The sequence below is a fragment of the Bidens hawaiensis genome, unplaced genomic scaffold, assembly GCF_021521415.1.
Source record: "Bidens hawaiensis isolate Kalapana, Puna unplaced genomic scaffold, B.hawaiensis_p1.1 tig00001960_1, whole genome shotgun sequence".
NCBI classification, from domain to species: Eukaryota; Viridiplantae; Streptophyta; class Magnoliopsida; order Asterales; family Asteraceae; genus Bidens; species Bidens hawaiensis.
In genome coordinates this window covers 206,997-216,630 of record NW_027491108.1, presented here as the reverse complement: position 1 = coordinate 216,630, position 9,634 = coordinate 206,997, and the positions used below count along the sequence as shown (strand labels likewise).

At 37.4% G+C, this 9,634-nt stretch overlaps 1 pseudogene; it reads left to right on the top strand.

Annotated features, from left to right (window-relative positions):
• Positions 1 to 733: 733 nt before the first annotated feature.
• LOC143600032 (11S globulin seed storage protein G3-like) lies at positions 734 to 8,903 on the top strand (annotated as a pseudogene).
• The last annotated feature ends 731 nt before the right edge of the window (positions 8,904 to 9,634 follow it).

Here is a 9,634-nt window from a genome sequence, read left to right as displayed (position 1 = left end):
ACGGTGGGCCTGTCATCCACCGTTTTGCTTTTCGTGTAATTTCTTTGTCCGAACTCCGATTTATGCCCCATTTTCGGCCACGTCTTCGTCTTCAATTGCTCTATCATTCCATGCAATAAAATATTCCTTTACTTTCCATATCATGTGCTCCCATTTAGCTCCGCACACCTGTAATTGCAAACATACACAAAGTAAACGTGTTTCCGGCATATAAACTCACAAAACAAGTGGTATAACTCATTTATTACACGATATTTCACCAACACATCACATCCTATGTGGAGTGCCTAGTTAGATGCCATATGGACAAATTATGTTGCTTCAATAGTATAGTTAGAAGTTAGAATAGATTAGATTTCATTTCTGATATGCAATTGATCATCATTTTTAATATATCACTCTTTATATACATTTTTTTTCTTAGTATTTAGCTTTTAATGTAGTTTTACAAAACGTTATCAGCACGTAGTATTCGGCTGATCCAATTTGCCTTACTTTAGTAATAGCTAAAATTCAAGTTACCTAAGTTGATTAAATAGAGTATTTTGATATTTTTTTCCCTAGAGGAATCTAGTCTACATATGTCGATCACACTTAATACACATGTACGATGCCTTACCTAGTCATCTCCAAGTGTCCATCTTTTCCTAGCATAAACTCATACGTGTCACTACCCACTTTCACTATAAGTCCCAACTTCACAACACCTATTCACCACAACACACTACCAACAATGGCATCCAAACCATCTTTGCTTCTTCCTTTCTTCCTTCTCTTTATTACCTGCCTTGCCAACCAACAAAACCAGTGCCAGATTCCAAACTTCGAGGCGCTTAAGCCCTCCGAAGTTGTCAAAGCTAAAGGTGGCTCGACCGATATCTGGCTGGGACACTACTAACCAACAGTTCCAGTGTGCTGGTGTCAACTTTATTCGACACCGCGTTGACCCCAATGGACTTCTCTTGCCTTCCTACATCAATGCACCTGCCTTATTCGTCATCGAAAAAAGTATACAACTATACATCTAATAAGCCCACACAAGTCTTTCATTTCTTGAAAACAAACAAGTAATGTGTTATTGTCTTTTGATCTGATCATATTTACAGGTCGAGGTATTCATGGGGTTATATTGCCGGGATGTCCCAAAACCTACGGACCGCAGTTTGACAGTAAAGAATCGCAGTTTCGGTTTCAGGACCGTCATCAAAAGATAGAATACTTAAGCCAGGGTGATGTGGTTGTTATCCCCATCGGAGCAGCTCAATGGCTTCATAACGATGGCGATACGAAACTTGTCGTCGTCGTATTTCTCGACACTCAGAACATCGATAACCAGCTTAATTAAAACCTTAGGGTACATAATACATAGATACATGATCACTGTTATATGTGATCATGGTTCAATCAATATAATTCATTCATCACATCAGTTAGTTTGGTTAGCAAGATGTTATTTGGCTGTTAACAAGTTCAGGGGCAATTCTGTCATTTGCTGAAAGCTGGTTAAAGGAGTAAAAGAAGGTTTAGTTGTTGTCTGAAACCTTATACAAAGTACAGGGGTGTAAAGTGGCAAAAGATGGAACTTGTTAGTTGATCTACAGTAGAAGTCGTTATATAGCTAAGAGAGATTAGTTAGACAGTTTTAGTTTTCTTGTTACAATTCTTTGTGTAGCTTCTGTTCGTTTCTTGTTGAAGATTGTAAACCCTAACTCAATTGTACAGTTAGGTGTTGTTTCAATAGAGATTAAACTGTTAGGGTTTCGAAGAACAATTTCGTTAGTGTGCTTCGTGTGTTCTTGGTTAATTCCGCATATCCAATAACTATTGGTATCAGAGCTTCGTTGCTCGAGTCAATTGCGAAGAAATTAACCTCCTGTTCGTTTGAATTGAAGAATGGCGAATGCAAAGTTTGATTTGGAGAAGTTCGACGGGAAGAATGACTTCAGTTTGTGGCGGGTCAAGATGAGGGCATTATTGGTCCATCAAGGCATCTCCGATGCATTGTTGGGAGAACCAAATATGCCTGATACTCTCAACGACAAAGAGAGGAAAGATATATTGGAAAAGGCTCATTCAGCGATTATTCTGAGTTTGGGTGATTTAGTATTGAGGGAAGTATCGAAGGAATTGACTGCTGCTGGAGTATGGTCGAAGCTTGAATCGTTATACATGACCAAGTCATTGGCCAACAGATTGTATCTCAAGAAATGTCTCTATACTTTTCAGATGACATCAGGTAAAACTTTAGATGATCATACTGATGAATTCAATAAACTAATATTGGACTTAGAGAATATTGACGTGGCATTAGATGAGGAAGATCAGGCCATAATCTTTCTCTCATCTCTACCGTCATCATATGAACACTTTGTGGATACATTGATGTATGGTAGAGAAAAACTTTCAATGGAAGATGTGTTGGCTGCATTAAATTCAAAAGAATTGAAAAAGAGGGGGGAAATAAAAGATGATGGTGCAGAGTGATTGTTTGTGAGAGGTAGACAAGAACAGAGGAATTCCAAGTCAAAAGGGATTTCAAGATCAAAGTCTAAAGTAAAAAGAAGGTGTTATATTTGCAATTATGAGAAACACTTCAAGAAAGATTGTCCAGAGAGAAAGAAAAAGAAAGTAGAGCCAAGTAGTTCAAAAGGGCATAATGGTAATTCTGGACAGGAAGAATCAGAAGGGTATGATAGTGCTGATGTAATGGTGGTCTCTAGTGGTGAAGGTAACATAGAATGGATTCTTGATTCAGGATGCTCATATCATATGACTCCATATAAAGATCTGTTCAGTATGTTAAAAACTGAAGATCTTGGTGTTGTTAAGATGGGTGATGATAGGCCATCTAAGATTCTTGGACATGGTTCTGTTACATTCAATCTTGACAATGGAGTTGAGTATCAACTTGATAATGTGAGATATATTCCTGACTTAAAAAGGAATTTGATATCACTTGGTTCATTAGAAAGCTCTGGTTGTCATGTTAGTATGAGAAATGGGAAAATTAAAGTGATAAGGGGATCCATAGTTGTGTTATCTGGTAAGAAAGGGTAATAATATCTACTTTCTTGATGGAGAAGTAGTTGCAGGAAAGGTGTCAATGATTGAGGGTAAAATGGTCAATCAAGCTGCGTTATGGCACAAGAGGCTTGGTCACATCAGTGTTCAAGGGCTGGTAGAGTTGAATAAACGACAAGATATTGGTGATCTAAAAGGTTGTGAGATAGATCATTGTGAACATTGTGTCATGGGAAAGGCCAAGAGGGTGTCATTAAACCACAGCAAACATAGCACTAAAGGGATTTTGGAATATGTTCATGCTGACTTACGGGGTCCTGCAAAGGTTGCATCACTTGGTGGAGCAAGGTATTTTTCCATAATAGATGACTATTCTAGAAGAGTTTGGGTTTATGTGATTAGAACTAAGGATGAAACTTTTAGTAAGTTTAAAGAATGGAAAGTCTTAGTTGAAAACCAAACTGAAAAGAAGTTAAAGAAGCTAAGAACTGATAGTGGTTTAGAATTTTGCAATAGTTTGTTCAATAAGTATTGTAAAGAAATGGGAATTGCAAGACACTTGACTGTGGTAGGCACACCACAGCAGAATGGTCTAGTTGAAAGAATGAATAGGACCTTGTTGGAAAAGGTTAGATGTATGTTGTCTAATTCTGGTATGCCAAGGGCTACTTCTACTAAATAGATCTCCTACTTCTGCTAGGGACATGATGACTCCTTTGGAGTTGTGGTCTGGAAAGAAGACTGATTATAGGAATATGAGGGTATTTGGGTGCCTGGCCTATTCACATATAAATCAAGGTAAACTTGAACCAAGAGCTATAAAGTGTGTGTTTTTAGGATATCCTGAAGGAGTAAAGGGGTATAGACTTTGGAGAATGGATGATGGTAGTCCAAAGGTAATTGTAAGTAGAGATGTGGTATTCAAAGAAGACATAATGTACTGTGATGTTTTGGGCAGTAATAAGAAAGGATATAATGGTGCAGAGAATGTTGATGTTCAGTTTGAGGTGGAGCTTGGGTCTGAGGGTAACCATGAAAGAAGTACTAGTCCAGATCATGTAGAGCCTTCTAGTGAAATTCCAAGTAGCCCTAGTTTGGCAAGGAATAGAACTAGAAGGGTCATTCAACCTCCACTCAGGTACAGGGGAAATGATGACATTTCAGCATATGTTTTCATGGCTGCTGAACAAGAAGATAGTTTAGAATCCCTTACTTACAATGAAGCTATCAAGTCTAAAGACAAAGAATTATGGTTGCAAGCCATGAAAGAAGAGATGGAATCATTAATGAAGAATGAAACTTGGGATTTGGTAAATAAGCCTGAGAATCAGAAGTTAGTAGACTGCAAATGGATTTTCAAAATTAAAGAAGGTATTGCAGGGGTTGAAGCACCAAGATTTAAAGCAAGATTGGTAGCTAATGGTTTCACACAAAAGGCTGGAATTGATTATAATGAGATATTCTCTCCAGTAGTGAAACATACTTCTATAAGGGTAATATTGTCATTAGTAGCATCTCTTGATTTGGAGCTTGAACAGCTTGATGTAAAAACAGCTTTTTTACATGGAAGTCTTGAAGAGGAGATATACATGAGACAGCCACCTGGTTTTAAGGTGGAGAAGCAGGGTAATAAGGTATGTTTGCTTAAAAGATCATTGTATGGGCTTAAGCAATCTCCTAGGCAATGGCATAAAGATTTGATGAATATATGATATCACATGGATTCTCTAGAAGTAAATATGATAATTGTGTTTACTTTAGAGAATGTGATACTGGAAACATGGTTTATCTACTTCTATATGTGGATGACATGTTGGTAGCTTGCAAGGATAAAAGTGAAATTGCAGCTACAAAGGAACCGTTGATGAAAGAGTTTGAGATGAAAGAATTGGGAAATCCCAAGAAGATACTTGGTATGGAGATTTACAGAGATAGGAATATAAGGTTGTTGACGTTAACTCAAACATCTTACATAAAGAAAGTGTTAAATATCTTTTTTATGGAAAAGGGTAAATCGGTAATTACATCAATTGGGCAACAGTTCAAGTTATTAGGGATGGATTCTCCTAGTTCAGATGAAGAAAACGCAAAAATGGAGAATGTACGATATGCTAGTGCGGTAGGAAGCTTAATGTATCTTATGGTTTGTACTAGACCTGATATAGGGTATGCTGTTAGTGTGGTTAGTAGATTTTTAGCTAATCCTGGTCAGATGCATTGGATGGCTGTTAGGTGGATCCTTATGTATTTGAGTGTGTAAGGCCCCGTTCCCGGTAACCCTACTTTGGTGTTGGATTTACTCAAAAACACAATTCTAAAATCAGAGTTAATTAAAACTTTCGCGGAATAACTTAAAACTTCAACCATCACATTACAAAACATTCATTTTTGTCTTAACATACAAATTGTCTTTCCATAAACATTAATTAAAACAGTCATGACACTTCTTCGTAGATGCCAGTCTTTTCCGTTCATGCATACTAAAAGTCAGCTATGCCGAGTGAGTTCTAGTTAATCAATTAACATACATTACATTCATATCCTCACTCATACGTGTCCAAAGACACGTATTCATACCTTACCTGTTATTTCTTCTTTCATACATACATGCATGCATTCTTACATACTTTCTTTAATATAACCCTATGGTATACCATAAGCTATTCTACATTAAACATCACAGATATTGTAAGGGTCTGGTCCCTATCATCACATATATTATAAGGGTCTGGTCCCTAACATCACAGATATTATAAGGGTCTGGTCCCTACTGTCTCGAATAACCATACATTTATCATACGTGTGTATTTTACCTGTCTCATGTATATAATAATATATATATATATATACATGCTCATTCATACTATCATTATATAGTAATAACATCCAATGCATAGTCATACACGTATCATACACTTATCAATTAAGTAAATGTATTAACTATCACATAGGAGTATGCACACAGCCCCGAAAACATTTCAAAGAGAAATGGGGCTAGAACTCACCTGGAGTCGATTTCTCTCGCCATTAATGGTAATTCCCTTCTTTAGTTGTGCACGGCTAACTGTACAATACATTACGTGTATCAATTATCTATTACCACTATTTCCTACATCTAAATTTATGAAACCCTCAACTAATGGGGGTCCGGGGGCAGCGCCCCTGGTAGCGGGGTCTAGGGGCAGCAGCCCCTAGCAGGGTCCAAAGGGCAGCGCCTGAAAATGCATTAACAGTCCTTTAACAAAAATGCATCAGAAAATGAATTTTTATAAAATTTCGCATGGAAGAATTTCGCTTCGCATGCATGGAATTTTGCTTCGCATGGAACTGTTTCGCTTCGCATGACTGTGCGATGCGAAATTACCTTTTTTGCTTCGCATGGTCATGCGATGCGAAATAGCCTTTTTCGCTTCGCATGGCTTATGCGATGCGAAATTCTTCTTTTTCTTCGTTTTTACCATTTAATGGCCATTTTACTTCGTGACTCTTCCTTAGGACCCGATTTTACCCTTTTTAAGGGTTTTGGGTTGTACCAACTTTGTATACTTGCGTTTTATAAGGTCCGAACATCACATTTTTACCATATAACATTCTCGTGGGGTTATAACTTGTCAAGTTCATGTTTTTCTTCCATCATATACCCCGATCTATCCTTCTATCAGTTTGCATGTCGATTATAACCATAAAACTTAACCATTTAAACCGAAACCTACCTTTTTCTTCGGGTTCAAGTTCAGATTGGGACAACACGCAGGATCTTCCAAACGTTTCTTGTTGCTCGATGACATTGAACACGAGATTCACCTTTCTTTTGCTCGGATTTGGATCCGGGTGTTTGAGAGAAGAAGTGTGTGTGTTTTTAGTGTGTGGGGAGGGAGACAAAATGGTGAAATGGTGGGTGGGTTGGGTTTATATAGTGGGTTATGGGTCCCACCACCCACTCTCCATTCCCATTTCAAATCCTTATCCAAACATTTAACACACGACTAACTTAACGACACACAGTTAATAACAAAACTTTCCGTCATTTATTATTTAACAAAAAGTTGGATGTTACAGAGTGGAACTAAGGAGGTGGGTCTAATATTTGGCAAGAAAGATGAAAATGAAAGTTTGATTCATGGATATGTGGACTTAGATTTTGCCAAGGATTTAGACAAAGGGAGGTCTATAACAGGGTATGCATTCAAGGTTTTGGGTAGTACTGTTAGTTGGAAAGCAACATTGCAGCATGTAGTAGCTTTGTCAACTACAGAAGCTGAATATATAGCTCTTACAGAGGCTGTTAAAGAGGCTATATGGTTGAAAGGTTTTGTGAAAGAGCTTGGATTAGAAGATGTTGAGGCTGAGATTAAGTGTGATAATCAAAGGGCTATACAATTGTCTAAAAATCAAGTTTTTCCTGAAAGGTTTAAGCATATTAATGTTAGGTTGCATTTTATCAGAGATGTAGTTCAGTCTAAAGAGATAAAGATTGGTTATATTGAGACTCAGGAAAATGCAGCTGATATGCTGACTAAAGCTGTTCCAGGGTCAAAGTTTGACTTATGTTTGGATTTGCTTAATATTGGTTGATTCAAGATCAAGGTGGGGATTGTTATATGTGATCATGATTCAATCAATATAATTCATTCATCACATCAGTTAGTTTGGTTAGCAAGATGTTATTTGGCTGTTAACAAGTTCAGGGGCAATTATGTCATTTGCTGAAAGCTGGTTAAAGGAGTAAAAGAAGGTTTAGTTGTTGTCTGAAAACTTATACAAAGTACAGGGGTGTAAAGTGGCAAAAGATGGAACTTGTTAGTTGATCTACAGTAGAAGTCGTTATATAGCTAAGAGAGATTAGTTAGACGGTTTTAGTTTTCTTGTTACAATTCTTTGTGTCTGTTCATTTCTTGTTGAAAATTGTAAACCCTAACTCAATTGTACAGTTTAGTGTTGTTTCATTAGAGATTAAACTGTTAGGGTTTCGTTACTGTTCTTCGTGTGTTCTTGGTTAATTCCGCATATCCAATAACAATCACATTATACTATAGTATAATTTAACTAATTAATTTCCAAATTACACAGATTCTTCCTAGCTGGAAATGCTGCATATACTCAACATCAAATGGAGTTGCCAGAAGGAAAACTTACTGGCAACATCTTTAGAGGTTTGAGTCCTTGGATCGTAGCGGAAGCATTCACCATCGACACGCTGACCGCCGAGAAGCTTTTTGGACCGAAAGACGAAAGAGGTCACATTGTTGATGCCTTTGATGACCTTCAATTAATCAGACCACCACAACAACAAGAACAAGGCGGACAAAGCAATGGTCTTGAAGAAACCATTTGCAGTTTGAAGCTAAAAGAGAACATTAACAACCCTTCACATGCAGATTTCGTGAACCTGCAAGCAGGAAGGATTGCGAACCTCAACAGCTTCAAGTTCCTGGTTCTTAAGCAACTTAAACTCAGTGCTGAGAGAGGCTAACTCTTTCCGAATGCAATTCAATCTCCACACTGAACGATTAACGCCCACAATCTTGTGTACATAACTGAGGGAACATTGAGGGTGCAGATAGTGGACAATGAAGGAAACTCGGTTTTCGATAATGTGCTACGCCAGGGACAGGTGGTGGTGATCCCACAGAACTTTGCGGTGATCAAGAAAGCCGGAAAGCAAGGGAGCAGGTGGCTTTCTTTCAAGACTAATGATAATGCCATGATAGCGAACCTTGCTGGTCGTGTGTCGGCGATCAGGAACTTGCCGGTGGATGTGGTGGTGAACTCGTATCAGTTGTCGAGAGAGGATGCTCAACGGTTGAAGTTTAGCCAGCGTGAGACGGTTTTGTTTACCCCAAGTTCTTTTAGAGGCCAAGAGAGTGCTTTGGCTTAACCGAAGTGTTGACTGTTGGTTTTCCGTTTGATGAGTAATAAAGATACAACATTGTTGTATAACAATCAAGGAGTAGTTTCGATTTGGTTTCACGGTTTTGGCTCGTAGCCTTCATGAAAGGTAAACATTAAACAAAAAGGTTGTCAATAATACACAAACATGCTGTCAAAAGACCTTTTCAAATACACCAAAAACAATCCACAATGTCCACAACACTAATTTTTAACTTTTTGACAAGGCCTAATATTATCATCTACTGTTTTCGTTTTGCTGAAAAATAACAATTATGTTACTGCACAGAATGAGAAAAATAGGTTGCTATAAGATTTGCTGCCAAAATAAACAAAGAAATTGAAAAACAAAAAAGATAATCATGATGTGCAAACATACATGAAGAAATTTCATTAAAGACTACAGAGATTGATTTCATTTTCTTAAAAGCATGGCTTTAGTTTCACTTGTGCAGCTACATTTAATTTTCTCAAAATTTTGTATAGACTATATACAAAGTTGATACTTGGATAAAATTGTTGACTCTAGGTTCTATAGTACAAATATTGTACAACGATTTGCTAAAATATGATTTGTGATACAGAGAGGAAACTTCATGAAGCATTCTGATACATATCCAACTAATTAACCCTGTCAAATGACAATTAATTGCAGTCGTAACCCAATCAAATGACCAATTAACTGCAATTATTAATCAGCTTTAATAAAATAAAGTTGTTTAAA